The 14126-nt window shown below is 36.9% G+C and overlaps 1 protein-coding gene across 2 annotated transcripts in view; it reads right to left on the bottom strand.

Annotated features, from left to right (window-relative positions):
* The window catches only part of LOC124611858, a 42206-nt gene that overhangs the window by 2769 nt on the left and 25311 nt on the right, over positions 1–14126 (bottom strand). The window lies entirely within an intron of this gene.

Genomic DNA, 14126 nt, shown 5'->3' with positions numbered 1-14126 from the left:
TGCGTGTGTTTGCTAATGATTGAAACACTAGTAATCAAGCAGTCCTAGAAGGAAAATAAAAATATGAAATGATTGGAAATAGGAGTCTTAAGACATTACAACTAAAATTACAGAACATGCAGTACACATTGTTGAACTAATAGTGGTATGGATGTGTGTAGTTCCTACATATTTTTGTTGTGCGCCCTGAAACACTAATCATCAGCATCCTACATATTTTGTCTCAGATGCTCAACTTGTATAATTTAAAATGTCACACCTTCGCCTTAAATAATGTTTCGTAATCTACATTTATGATTTCCTGCTTGATGAGTCTGTTTTTTACTGCTCTGTATCTCAATTTTACTCTGCACATTAGGAGTCATTTGTAATTCACAACTGATTTAAGTCCACAACATCCAATACTGTTTCTTTCTTGGTTGATGAAGTGAGTGAATTTCATTTTTAGTTCCATTTGGTTCTTGTCAAGTCCAGTTTTGTTTTCTTTTACAGTAATGTGTTAAGGACAAACATATTCATCTTCTCAACAAATTCTCCAAGCCTATGACCTGTGTCAGTTCTAGTATCATCCCCAAAGTTGCTGACTGAAGAATCATTTTTTAAATTTTTATGTTCTTCTTACATACGCTCTAATTTGAATTCTATTTGGTCTTCATTTTTACTGCACTTCTGACAACCATATGATATCCTTCAGTTCCTAAAGTTGTGCTATTTATTGTTCCTAAGATACAGTGAAAAATCAGTTAACAGCCAAAAAATAGCTATCATTAAAAACTTTTTTATGTTGAGAATTATGTAGATGTTGGAGAACAGCTTTCGGTCTTTGTAGTTCAAAGCAGTTTTTTTGAAGGGGAACTAACCCAGAATCATCACCTAAAACCATTTTTTATGGCCTGAGTATGTTGACTAACTGAGAAAATATTATTTCCTTAGGGGGAGAACAACATATTCATATACTAATACAATATAACAGCAAGGTTTAGTGGCTATCAGTAGTAACTTTAAACAGATAATATGCATTACTGTAGTAGTGTACTCCTAACTGTAAAAAAACCAATGAGGTGGCACAATGATTACCACATTGTTGTTGTTGTCTTCAGTCCAGAGACTGCTTTGATGCAGTTCTCCATGCTACTCTATCCTGTGCAATCCTTTTCATCTCCGAATAACTACTGCAACCTACATCATTCTGAATCTGCTTAGTGTATTCATCTCTTGGTCTCCCTCTACGATTTTTACTCTCCACGCTTCCCTCCAATACTAAATTGGCGGTCCCTTGATGCCTCGGAACATTTCCTACCAACCGATCCTGTCTTCTAGTCATGTTGTGCCACAAATTCGGCTTCTCCCCAATTCTATTCAATACCTCCTCATTAGTTACGTGATCTACCCATCTGATCTTCAGCATTCTTCTTTATCACCACATTTCGAAAACTTCTATTCTCTTCTTGTGTAAGCTATTTATCGTCCATGTTTCACTTCCATACATGGCTACACACCATACAAATACTTTCAGAACAGAATTCCTGACACTTAAATCTATACTCATTGTTAACAAATTTATCTTCTTCAGAAACACTTTCTTTGGCATTGCCAGTCTGCATTTTATATCTTATCATCATTTAACCATACAATAAAGCTGCATGCCCTCAGGAAACGTAATGGCTGTGGTTTCCCCTTGCTTTCAGCTGTTCGCATTACCAGCACAGCAAAGCCAGTTTTGTTGATGTTACAAGGTACTGCAAAGGCTGCTGCCCCTCTTCAGAAACCACACGTTTTTCTGACCTCTCAACAGATGCCTCTCCGTTGTGTTTGCACCTATGGTACGGCTATCTGTGTGCTGAAGCATGCAAGCCTCCCCGTCATTGGCATGGTTCATGGTTCATTACCACACTGGTCTCAAATTTGAGAGGAAGATGGTTCAAGTTCCCAACTAGCCATCCATTTTTAGGTTTCTCATGATTTCTGTAAATTGCTTAAGGCAAATCTTGGGATGGTTCCTTTGAAAGGGCATGGCTGATTTTCTTCCGCCTCCTTCCCTAAGCTTGTGCTCAGTCTCTAATGAACTCATTATTGATGGAATGTAAAACCCTAACCTTTCTTTATACTAACTCTCTAATGCATTTCTCCCATAAATAGACAATTTCCTTTCTTCTTTCCTTATCCTTGTAGTTCATTGCTCTCTTTAGAATGTTACATACTCCGGAATCTTAGAATTGGTGATACTGAATTGTTATATTTAAGTCCTGTACTCGTGTCGTACAACGTCATTTTGAGCTAGCTAAAGTTTTTGCATGTTTGTTCTGTTCTGTACCATGATTTTAATTTCAGTGAAGATGAACTATTTTATTATCCACACAAATAATACATTCTTTTGTTTTGGAGTTACTTTTTCTTTGCATCATGTTCTGTAATGATAATATCTTTTGTTTTCTCTGAATTACTTATCAGTATTTTGGTAACCCATAACAACAGGTGAAAAACACTGCTGTAATTTTTCAAATCTGTTAATTAAAAGCAATGCTAAAAATATTGTTAGCGTGTCGTATTTACGTAATTATGCAAAGTGAGTACTGAACATACTTAAAAAAATTAATACCTGTGATAAAATTGGATTGTTTGACATAGTTTAGTCTGTAACTCTCTTTGGTAAATCTTACCTCTGTTCCAATGTAAAGCTTGTTAATCAATGCATTTTGTAAGAGACAGACATATTATTTATTTGTAAGGGATAAAACAAATAGTTTATAATATTCTGATCAAAGTCTATGTTAAAAATTATTATTAATAAATTGTTTACATTTCATGCTCTGTTGATTAAATGTTAATGTAAGTTTGAGAGATGAACTTACAGACATTTCCCTTTCTTGAAGTAGTTGTAACTAGGTAACAGACAATGAATATGCTATTTAATTTTAAATTGTAAAGAAATAAAAAGGAAAAGTAAGTTTTGTTCCAGTTTACTGTTGTAAATGAGAATGTAAATGATTCACACATTGTCCAATACTCCCCCCAAAATGTAACATGATGTATTGTAGTTTGTTTTAGGTATTTTTCTTATTTTACTTAATACCTGTTGTGTTTCAGTTATTTAAGGGACCATTTACTTTGTTTCGTTTGCATCCAGGCGTACAATGATCTCCAAAGTATTTTATTGTTTTGTGTAAGTAAATTGCCTGATGTACATTGTTGTATTTGTTTTGTGAAATCATTTCTAGTCACTATGTTCCATGCATATTTATTTTTTGATGATATTTCCATTTTATGTTTATATATAAAAAATATTGTACAGAACATTTAATTGTGAATTTCAGTGCAATAAATTACTTCATGATCCATATCTACCCTACTTATAATTGTAATTAAATCCTCTTCAACAGAAATTGCATACTGAGTAATTTGTCATACTCTGATCACCATAAAACATAACACTCCCATATTTTAGTACGTGAATTATAAGTGTGAATCATGTGTTTATTAGAGTTCAATTGTGATAGCTTTAGCCAGTGTGTCCTATTCCATTCACATATAGACTGAGAGAAAAGTTACTGTCTACATGTACTAATATGTACTCTAATCTGTCATCTTGTTCTCATGGTGCCACTGTTGATAATCTAAAAGAGATTAATACCAGTACTTTAAATTTATCTGACCGTATTCTGCAAGAACAGTGGTGCCTTTTTTCCAGACATTTCTCTTTAAGTTCCCTGAGAATGTCTGTCATATGGGCTTTACTGACCTGTTTTATCAGCATGCCTTTGCATTCCTTTGACATCTGGTTTCACGCCTACTCCAAAGGCTGGAGAAGTGTTCCCTAGTATATTGTCCTAGCATCTTGTATGCAGCAACAGAAAAGATTGCAAAGGTGGCTTTAATCTTGAAGGCACTCAAATATGCAGCAGCAATGTAAAAGAATAGTACCATAGTAATTGTCAGACTCTTGTACAGCCTTAAGACTAGGCACCATGCTTACATATGGAGTATTTTTGAGAATTGGGAAGATGTCTTGAAATTAGTAGAAAGAAGGCAATTCTTATATGGGTTGAAGAATATTGTATTCTTCAAGGTAATGAGGAGTAAGACCAACTAACACAGTGAGTGGTGTATGAAGGGCAAGAACATGATAAAATGCCAACATTCCATTTTGTCACACTTAAACAAAAACTCAGTGAGTCATAAGAAGAATGGTAAATATAAAATCTAGATAAATGACAGATTTGTAGGTAAGTGGAACTAGAGAACCTGTGATAGTAGTGTTGCTCAATAACAAAATTTTGCAGAAAACAGTATTGTTTTTTGTGCAAAGTAACCTAATGACTTTAATTCAGACCAGTTGTAAGGTTCAAAATAAGACTGTGGTGGTATTTAAGATAAGTTTCACTTTAGCACGGAGTTTAAGTGGCATGGAATGGGAGCTATTAATTAATAAACCACATTCTTACAAGGTTACATGCACGGGGAACTATTAATTTGTGACAGTTACAAAAATTGCTAACAAGGGATGGATAATAAGCATTTATTGAATGCTAATGGCATGGAACGCCACAAAAATGCTGATACTATGTCCACAATTCCTGATAAATAAAGGCTGCTGTTACTGTTCCTGAAAGCAAATATCATATGTTAAACCTGCAATTTTTTGGGGGGTTATATGACAGTATTGCCTGTTTCAACTAGCAAAAACAATGTTTGATGTACCAAATACAATGCTTCCAAGTGTTGATAAATATATTTTATTTCATGCGTAACTGACATATGGATTGTTTTGCTATCCTGGAGTTTGGAATATTATTACAAGGGAGACAGGGCAACTTAGAGTATAGGATGATGGCATCACCATTAAAGCGAATGGAAACTTGATAAACAACAAGCCAGAAGTCGAAAACATTTTGAATAATCATTTTTTAAATGTTGTAGAGAAAATAGGATCTAAATGTTCATTATAAGAAGCAAGGCAGTTAATGGAAGAGGCCTTAGCCACACCATTTGATACAATTGAAATTCCACCCACCTCTTCTGCTGAAATTAGGGAGATAATAAACCCTCTCAAGAATAAAAGCTCACATGGAATTGATGGCATTTCCAGCAGGATAATAAAAGCTTGTTCCCAAGAAATAAGTGAGATTCTTAGCTACATATGTAATAGCTCTCTAAAGCAGGGTATGTTCCCAGATAGACGGAAGTATGCCATTGTTAAACCACTGCATAAAAAAAGGGGTACGTCTGATGTCAACAACTACTGTCCAATCTCTCTTCTGACTGCCTTATCCAAAATTTTTGAAAAAAGTAATGTATTGTAGAGTAGCTTCACACCTCTGTAAAAATGTTTTAACAAAAGGTCAGTTTGGTTTCCAAAAGGGTTTTTCAACAGAATATGCTATATATACTTTCACTAATGAAATATTAAATGCTCTGAGTAACCGGAAGTCACCGGTTGGGATTTTTTGTGATCTATCAAAGGCTTTTGATTGTGTAAATCATGGAATACTTCTAGATAAGCTCAAGTACTGTGGTATGAATGGGACAGTGCTCCAGTGGTTTAAATCACACCTAACTGGAAGAGTGCAGAAAGTTGAAATAAGCAGTTCACATAATATGCAAAAAACTGGTGATTTCTCAAACTGGGGAACAATCAAGAATGGGGTGCCGCAAGGTTCGGTCTTGGGTCCTCTGTTGTTCTTAATATATATTAATGACTTGCCATTCTATATTCACGAAGATGCAAAGCTGGTACTTTTTGCTGATGATACAGGTATAGCTATCACACCCAACAGACAAGAATTAACTGGTGAAATTGTAAACGATGTTTTTCAGAAAATCATTAAGTGGTTCTCTGCAAATGGGCTCTCATTAAAGTTTGACAAAACATATTATATACAGTTCCACGCAGTAAATGGAATGACACCATTGATAAATATAGACTTCGATCGGAAATCAGTAGCTAAGGTAGAATATCCAAAATTTCTAGGTGTATGCATTGATGAGGGGTTGAACTGGAAAAAGCACACTGAGGATCTGCTGAAACTTTTGAGTTCATCTACTTACGCTATTAGGGTCATTGCAAATTTTGGCAATAAACATCTGAGTAAATTAGCTCACCATGCCTATTTTCATTCTCTGCTTTCCTATGGCATCATAGTCTGGGGCAACTCATCATTGAGTAAAAGAGTGTTTATTGCACAAAAGCGTGTAATCAGAATAATTGCTGGAGCTCATCCAAGATCATCCTGCAGACACTTATTTAAAGAGCTAGAGATCTTCACTGTAGCCTCACAATATATATATTCACTTATGAAATTTGTTATTAACAATCTGAACGAATTCAAAAGTAATAGCAGTGTACATGGCTACAACACAAGGAGAAAGGATGATCAAGATTAAATCTAACTTTGGTTCAGAAGGGGGTAAATTATGCTGCCACGAAAGTCTTTGGTCACTTACTTAATAGCATGAAAAGTCTGACGTATAGCCATATAGCATTTAAAAGGAAATTAAAAAAATTTCTTAATGGCAACTCCTTCTACTCATTAGATGAATTTTTGGATATAATAAGTGGGTAATTTCCCTAACTCCCCCCCCCCCCCCCCCCCCCCAAAAAAAAAAAAAAGAAAAAATAATTAAGTGTCATGTAATATTTTGTGTAATGTAATATCTTGTATAGACACCTTTTATTAACCTGATACGTTCCGCACCATTACGAAGTGTCGTATTCATGATCTATGGAACAAGTACTAATCTAATCTATCACCATTTGTAACAGGGTGAACATCACTACAGACATTAATAATGGGATAAAATCTTGGAGAGTTGATGAATCAGTTGAACAATGAGAAAATTTTTAGGCTGGTATTCTGAAGTATTCTGTAAAACATCTGAAGGGTGTGGCTTAAATTCAAATGAATGAAATGTACTAATGGGTATACCTTTTCATTTAATATTGCAGACCATTGTGTACCTCTTGTGCATAATAGATAAAATGAATTGATTGATTGATACGGTTTTAGTGTAACACAACTTGTAATATTTGGACCACTAAACTAGTTTGCCAGTGATCTTATTAGTTCGATGAGTTTTAGGAAATTAGAAAAGGTAAGATACGGAACTCATTATGGGCAAGGTCAAGTTTATTTCACCCAATAAAGAGAAATACATTGTAATGTTAAATGTTGCTGTTTCACATGAGGAAGGTTGGGAGTCACCAAATGAGAATACAGCAACACCCATTGCCAGTTGAAAAAAGTTTCTTTTTATGGCATTAAGTACTGAACTTTTAATTTTTTTTGGAGCAGGATGGAAGTGATTGAATCTGAATGTATTTACAATTCTATTCATCATGCAGGTTCTTCCTGATTTGTGCTATTTCCCTTGAACAATTTCCAGACACAAACTTATTCATTCTAAAGTGCAAGTGCCAGAACCAGTAGATGCCCTCCATGACCTAGTCCAATAAACACTGGATGCAGGTTCTATCACAAGACAGATTATCCATCATTACATATTTTACTGGACAAAAATATCTATTATTATTATTATTATTATTATAAGGTCCTTATGAGGCCTTTTGCTCCATGACTTATATAAATATGCCTTGGTGTCTTACTGGATGGTAGTGGCCATCTCAGTAAGAATGAAGTGTCATATGCTCTACTGTCCCTCGGTGCCACACTTTCTCCAGCAAAGAAATACACGCACTGTCCAGTTACGGAAATAAGCAAAATATCAATCCCAGGGATACGTATTATAACGTGTTTCCTTAAATGTGAAGATGTTTATACAAAGTAGAATGTATTCAAAGCCAAGAAGGACCTGTTGCCTACAGTGACGTTTCTTCAAGAATATCTGAATGAAAGGTTGGTTAGTGAAAAAACATCTGTGTGCAAGTAATGGGAATGCTCTGTTTACTGCTAAATCAACTTCAGAGTATGTCTGAGCATTTGATATATTTGTGCAAGATCCAAATGCAATTTTGTGTTACCATGATGTACCGATCACCTGAATATGGCTATAGAGACTAAATTATTTCATTGTGTGAGATATATAGACTTGTCTATCAATTACAGCAGACTAAAAGAAAAATGTCACTTAACAGTTTTGTGCATGTGTGGACATCAGTTCAGAGAAGTTATTAACTGAACAAACTTCAGTTAGTTACTTCTTAATAACATTTGTTGCTGATAATAAAAGTTAGAGTCAGCTGAAATGTGATTTGCACAATACGTCACATAAGAATAAATTGTGTGTTAGGTTTTTATTCAGACCTGTTTGTAGTGTCATGAAAAAAAGATGGCTTATCAATTGCTTTACAAGGCCCATAATCTGTTCCACTGCTCTAAGAACTGCATAGCCCACTGATTTATTGTGAGAGAAAGGTGCTAACCAGGGACTTCACATTTCTGAAGTAGTGTAAGTTCTCATTTTTTTAATAGTGTTGGGGGTGCAGATTCCATTAAATGCCAGAATAATCATCTCGGGATTGCATGTGCAGGATGATGGATTACCTACTACAGATTAGGGGAGTTTTCAATGCAGCTGACAAAAATATTGTCTCTATTAAGATCAAAATTGAGTGTGATACTGAAGTTGTCTGGTCGTTTAAAACAGGTGTAGGTGAAACTAAGGTTTTTACTGGCCACCTGATTCCACTGTGGCAGTTCTAGAGTTATCCAAAGAAAGTCAATAGCACAAAAATAATAAGATTGTGCTATACTAGCTGGAGGTGACCTGCCGAGTATAGACTGGGATGTCTAGGGATTCATTGCAGGGGGTACAGACAGACAGTTATGTGAAATACTTTTGAACATATTTTCTGAATACTGTCTTGAGCAGCTAGCTCGGAAGTCCACACACACTGGAAATTTCCTAGACCTTGAAATTACAAACAGGCCAGACCTTATCAACAATGTCAATATAGAAATGGGGATTAGCGATTTCATTACAGCAACTTTGATTACGGAACCTAATAAATCAATCAAGAAGGCTAGTTAGAGCATATAAGCAGTTATTAACAGATTACTTGGACAGTGAATTGGCATCACTTAGTACCAGTAAGGCCGATGTAGAGGAATTATGGGCAAAGTCTAAGCTGATTGTACATCGTGGACTGGTGAGTTATGTGCCTAGTAAGTGGACAAAGGATGGAAAAGACCCACCATGGTATAATATCAAAATTCATAATATGCTGAGGAAGTGGAGGCTGTTGCACTCTAAGTTCAAAAGGGAATGCACAAATGACGACAAGTGAAGGTTAGTTTAGATTCATGCATTTATGAAAAGATCTATGCACGAAGCATACAACCACCACCACCATTGTCACACCTTAAAAGTGGGTCTAAGGCCTCCATTCAGTCCCTTGTCGACCAATTTGGTGTGGCAGTTGAAGATAGAAAAACGAAAGCCCAAATTTTAAATTTCACATTCAAGAAATCGTTCACGCAGGAGAACTGTACAAACATACCATCATTTGACTGTTGGACAGACTCCTGTATGGACAACATAGAAATAAACATACCTGGCATTGAGAAACAACTCAAAGATTTGAAAAGAAATGAATCAGCAGCTCTGGATGGAATCCCAGTTCGATTTTACAAAGAGTCCTCTATGGCATTGCCCACTTACCTAGCTTGCCTTTATTGTGAAAGCCCCAAGCAATTGAAAAAAAGTGCTGGTGATTCCAGTATATAAGAAGGGTAAAAGAACAGACCAGTAAAATTACAGACCAATATCCCTATCTTCTGTTTGCTGCAGTATCCTTAAACACATTCCCAGTTCGAATATAATAAAGGAAGACATTGAAGCAATTCAGCGAAGGGCTGCTAAATTTGTTACCGGTTGGTTCTAACAAAACTTAAGTGTTATGGAGTTGCTTCGGGAACTCAAATAGGAATTCCTGGAAGAAAGGCCGTGTTCTTTTCAGGAAACACTACCAAGAAAAGCGGACTGCCAAACAATTCTGCTCTCACTAACATACATCACAAATAAGGAACACAAAGATAAGATATGAGAAATTAGGGCTCATACAGAGATGTACAGACATTCGTATTTCCCTCGCTCTATTTGTGAGTGGAACAGGAGGGGGAATGTCAAGTAGTGGTACAGGGTAACCTCCACCAAAAACCTTATGGTGGCTTGTGGAATATCTATGTAGTGTAGATGTAGATGTGTATGCTCCTTGGCTGGCACCCACGGATCAGAAGAGCTCAATTAGCAATAACATTCTTTATTCAGTAAGACACTCATACAGGGGTCGGTGCTGGTGAGGCGGTGGTGTATGTGTGGCCTCCCGGGCAGCAGTTGCTTCCTCAGCATAATATACAACAGTGTACTTGGCCTTGAGCAGGACAGCTGTGTGCTGCCTCAGTGAAGTGGTAGCGGTAGATGTGGCCTCAGAGGTGCAAGACTGACATCAGGCGGCAGGTGCGTATGCTGTGCGGCCAGCCATTTCCAGTGGTCGATCAGGTGCATGACATGTTGATTTGCAGGCACTGAACCCAGAATCCTTAGAGACACCTGGAGACCAGATGAAGTCACCCTAGAGGTGGTACTCTCTTGCTGGTACTGGCACAGGCTTTGCTACCAACAGATCTAGGAGTAACTCCCATACCAGCAACTAGTGGTTCATGTGGCTATATGTGGTTCAAACTGCATGGCCCCCATGGGACCGATGTCTGGTGCGGAGTATGTCTCGACATGAGTAGTACTTGAAGACAAGGTACTGCTAGGGTCTGAGAAGCAAGTACATACAGCTGTGACAGTGCCCCACTTTGGTCGTGTAGGTGATCAAGGCAGTGCGGTGTTGGGCCCCACATAGCATGAGGAAATTCAGCTCATCACTGTGGCAGAATGGAGCCTTGCACCATGCTGTGCCAGCAATATTCCAGGCTGGCAGTAGGACGTCCTAGTCAGCTCACTTCCCTGCCTTTCCACAGCTTGTGAAGTCTGCATAGAGGGGTGTTGCCTCAATGCTCTTCTTTCGTTATGAAGATTCAGTCCACTGAATCCCAGACAGTTCCTAACCTGTGAATTATTTAACATACTACTTTTTAGTCTCAGTTGATCCATTGTGGATGTGGGACAGCAGCTAGTCAAATATTTAACAAAGAAATGTGCCAAACAACTGTGCAAATTGAAAAGTTATTTTATTTTGTTTTCACTACCAGTTTCGGCAATTCAAAATGCCATCTTCAGGCCCCATGTGCATATCTAAAAAATTATCGATATCGGTTTATTGGAACCATCTGTTTCTGGATGTTATCAATTCTCAAGTGTTTTATTTGAAGACTCGAGTTGCAGTCAGATCTTCAAACGAAGCACTTGAGAATTCACGACATCCAGAAACAGATGGCTCCAGTATGCTAATATTGATAATTTTTCAAAGGTGCATGTGGGGCGTGGAGATGGCATATTGAATTGCCAAAACTGGTAGCGAAAACAAAACAAAATAACTTTTCAATTTGCATGGCTGTTTGGCAAATTTCTTTGTTAAATACTACTTTTACTCTCTCTTATACTCTTGTTTGCAATTTTCACACTTGACTGTCTTTTTCTTCTTTGTTAAGTCCATCACATGGTATGTGGAGATGTGTGCACCCATAACTGCTCAAGTCTTAGTGTGACTCAGTCAGTCAGTAAGTAGTGAACTGGAAGTTTAGGAGGGCAGATAGGACTCTGCCACTGATGGATGCATTTAGCTGTGCCAGACAGAAGATGTGGTTTGTTGGTGCTGCACTTTTTCGTAGTTTTGACTGAGATAAACTGACACTGCAGTGTCACATTCAGCATGTCAGTGTAGAAGTTGTCATAGATTCTTCTGAGAAAAAATCCAGGCAATTAGTGCATTTATTTATAAGTAAAAGCTGACTTTGGAATTTTCCTTTGTGTGAGACTCTGTGTGCCAGATTCTACATCTACTATGTTAATAGACTTTCTTGAAATAGTTTGCGTGTGTCTTCAAGAGTCTTCCAGTTCAGTTCCTTCAGTATCTCTGTGACACTCTCCCATGCATTAAACAAATCTGTAACCATTCGTGCTACCCTTCTCTGTATACATTCAATACCTCTGTTAGTCCTATTTGGTATAGGTCCCACACATTTGTGCAATATTCTAGGTTGTGTCACACGAGTGATTTGCAAGCAATCTCCTTTGTAAGCTGATTGCACTTCCCCAGTACACTACATATAAACCAAAGTCTACCACCTGCTTTACCCACAGTTGAGCCTGTGTAATCATTCTATTTCATATTTCTACAAAGTGTTACACCTTGCTATTTGTGTGAGTTGGCTGATTCCAAGAGTGACTTATCGATATTGTAGTCACAGGATACTATTTTTTTTTAATTTTTTTGAAGTGCACAATTTTATGTGTATGAACATTTGAACCAATTTGCCAATCTTTGCACCACTTTGAAATCTTATCAAGATCTGGCTTAATATTTATGCAGCCTGTTTGAGGTAGATATTCATTATAGATAACTGCATCATCTGCAAAATGCCTGATTTTACTATTAATATTGTCTGCAAGGTCATTTATATACAACATGAACAGCAATGGTCCCAACATTGCATTGATTTGAAATTCTAGATTCACGTATTTTTAATGTTTGCTTTGTGGCTGCATAATCTTTCATTGCATGTATCAATACTCATTTATATTGTGAGATATTGTCAAATTTGAACATTTGTGAGTATTGAAATAAACTCTTAATATTAGTTGTATGCTTAAACTTGTTTGTGCTTGTTTAAATTTTTTGAGGAAAGTAGGCTTATCCTCATTCAAAACAATTGTTCTCTAATTTCATTGTATAATTATATCAGAAATAGGTTATTCTCAGAATTTTTTGATGCTTACAAAACTGTATTTTTGAAAATTTTCTTAAGCTGTGAGAGTTGTGGGTAACTTATTTGGAAGCAAATCAGCATTTGTGACTCACAGTTACTTCCAAAGAATAGGTCATCCAAAACTTGAGTGTGTACCAATGCAAACAAACATACATGTTTGAGAATTTTTGGAAGTTACCATTGCCCTTTGCATAAACTAATTCATAGTATTAAATCAGCATTTGTGTTATAGTTTATCAGATATTGTAATGAACATATTGTGTTACATTTAATTTTCACTTTCAAGAGGAGTATATAGTATCTACATTAATTGTAAATCAACTCTATTTTCAAGTTTGTTAGTGACTATAACTGACCTCAAAAAGTTTTAGGAAACTAGTAATCTATACCACAGGTTTTCCTGTTGTCTTAATAGAAATCACTATTTGTGTATTTGCTTCAAATTTTATAGGGAATTAGCAATTTTTTTAGCTCAACAGATTAAAAGATAGTCAGCAAGCATAGTTTAAAGTTATTCGCTCACTGCCCTGTAAAACATTGCACCAGCCACAAGGCAGCCCCACTGTGAATACTGTTCTCAAACACAGGATGAGTTAGTTGATATTTGTAAGCAGCTGAAAATCACCTTGACTGCTGTCAAATGATTGGCAGCTACCGTGAATCGGTGTGTTGAAGGGCTCCCGAGAGTCATGTACTGTGGATCCTGTCTCCACTTCAGGAAGTATAGGATCTGTAATTACTCATCCTCTTGACTGTGAGTGACGTGTCAGTAGTAGTTCTAGGCATTCTGTACAAGGTAAACAGATCAGGGAGGACTCAATTCCCCTAACCAACAAGTTCAAGAAGCTGTCTTTCACTGAAACTGAGATTGAGCCAATGGGACTTACTTCACCTGTTTGGAAACCTGCTTTGTCCCATGTCAAGAGGAGACAAATGCAAAAGGATTGGGGTCTATTAATTGTCAACATTTCAAAAATATGGTGAATAATGGTACACGTTAAGAAAATGCCACCAAGGTACAGGAAGGAACACCAGATGCACTCAGTTTATATATATGGAGGTCTCACTCAACATGTTGAAGAGGCTATTCTATCAGCCATTAAGGGAGCAAGATGCAACCAACTGCAGATTTTAGCACATGTTGGAATAAATGTTACCTGTTTCCTGGGCTCCGGGTTCATACATGGATCATTCGAGTGACTGGCAGAGAAGGTTGAGAAAGCCAGCGTGGTGCATGGAGTTTCAGTGAACCGCTATTTCCATCGTAGTTCCCAGAAATGATCATGGCCCCAC

Source organism: Schistocerca americana, chromosome 1 (genome assembly GCF_021461395.2).
Source record: "Schistocerca americana isolate TAMUIC-IGC-003095 chromosome 1, iqSchAmer2.1, whole genome shotgun sequence".
In the NCBI taxonomy this organism is placed as follows: domain Eukaryota; kingdom Metazoa; phylum Arthropoda; class Insecta; order Orthoptera; family Acrididae; genus Schistocerca; species Schistocerca americana.
Note: the sequence above shows the minus strand (reverse complement) of the source record. Positions and strands in the feature narration are given on the sequence as shown.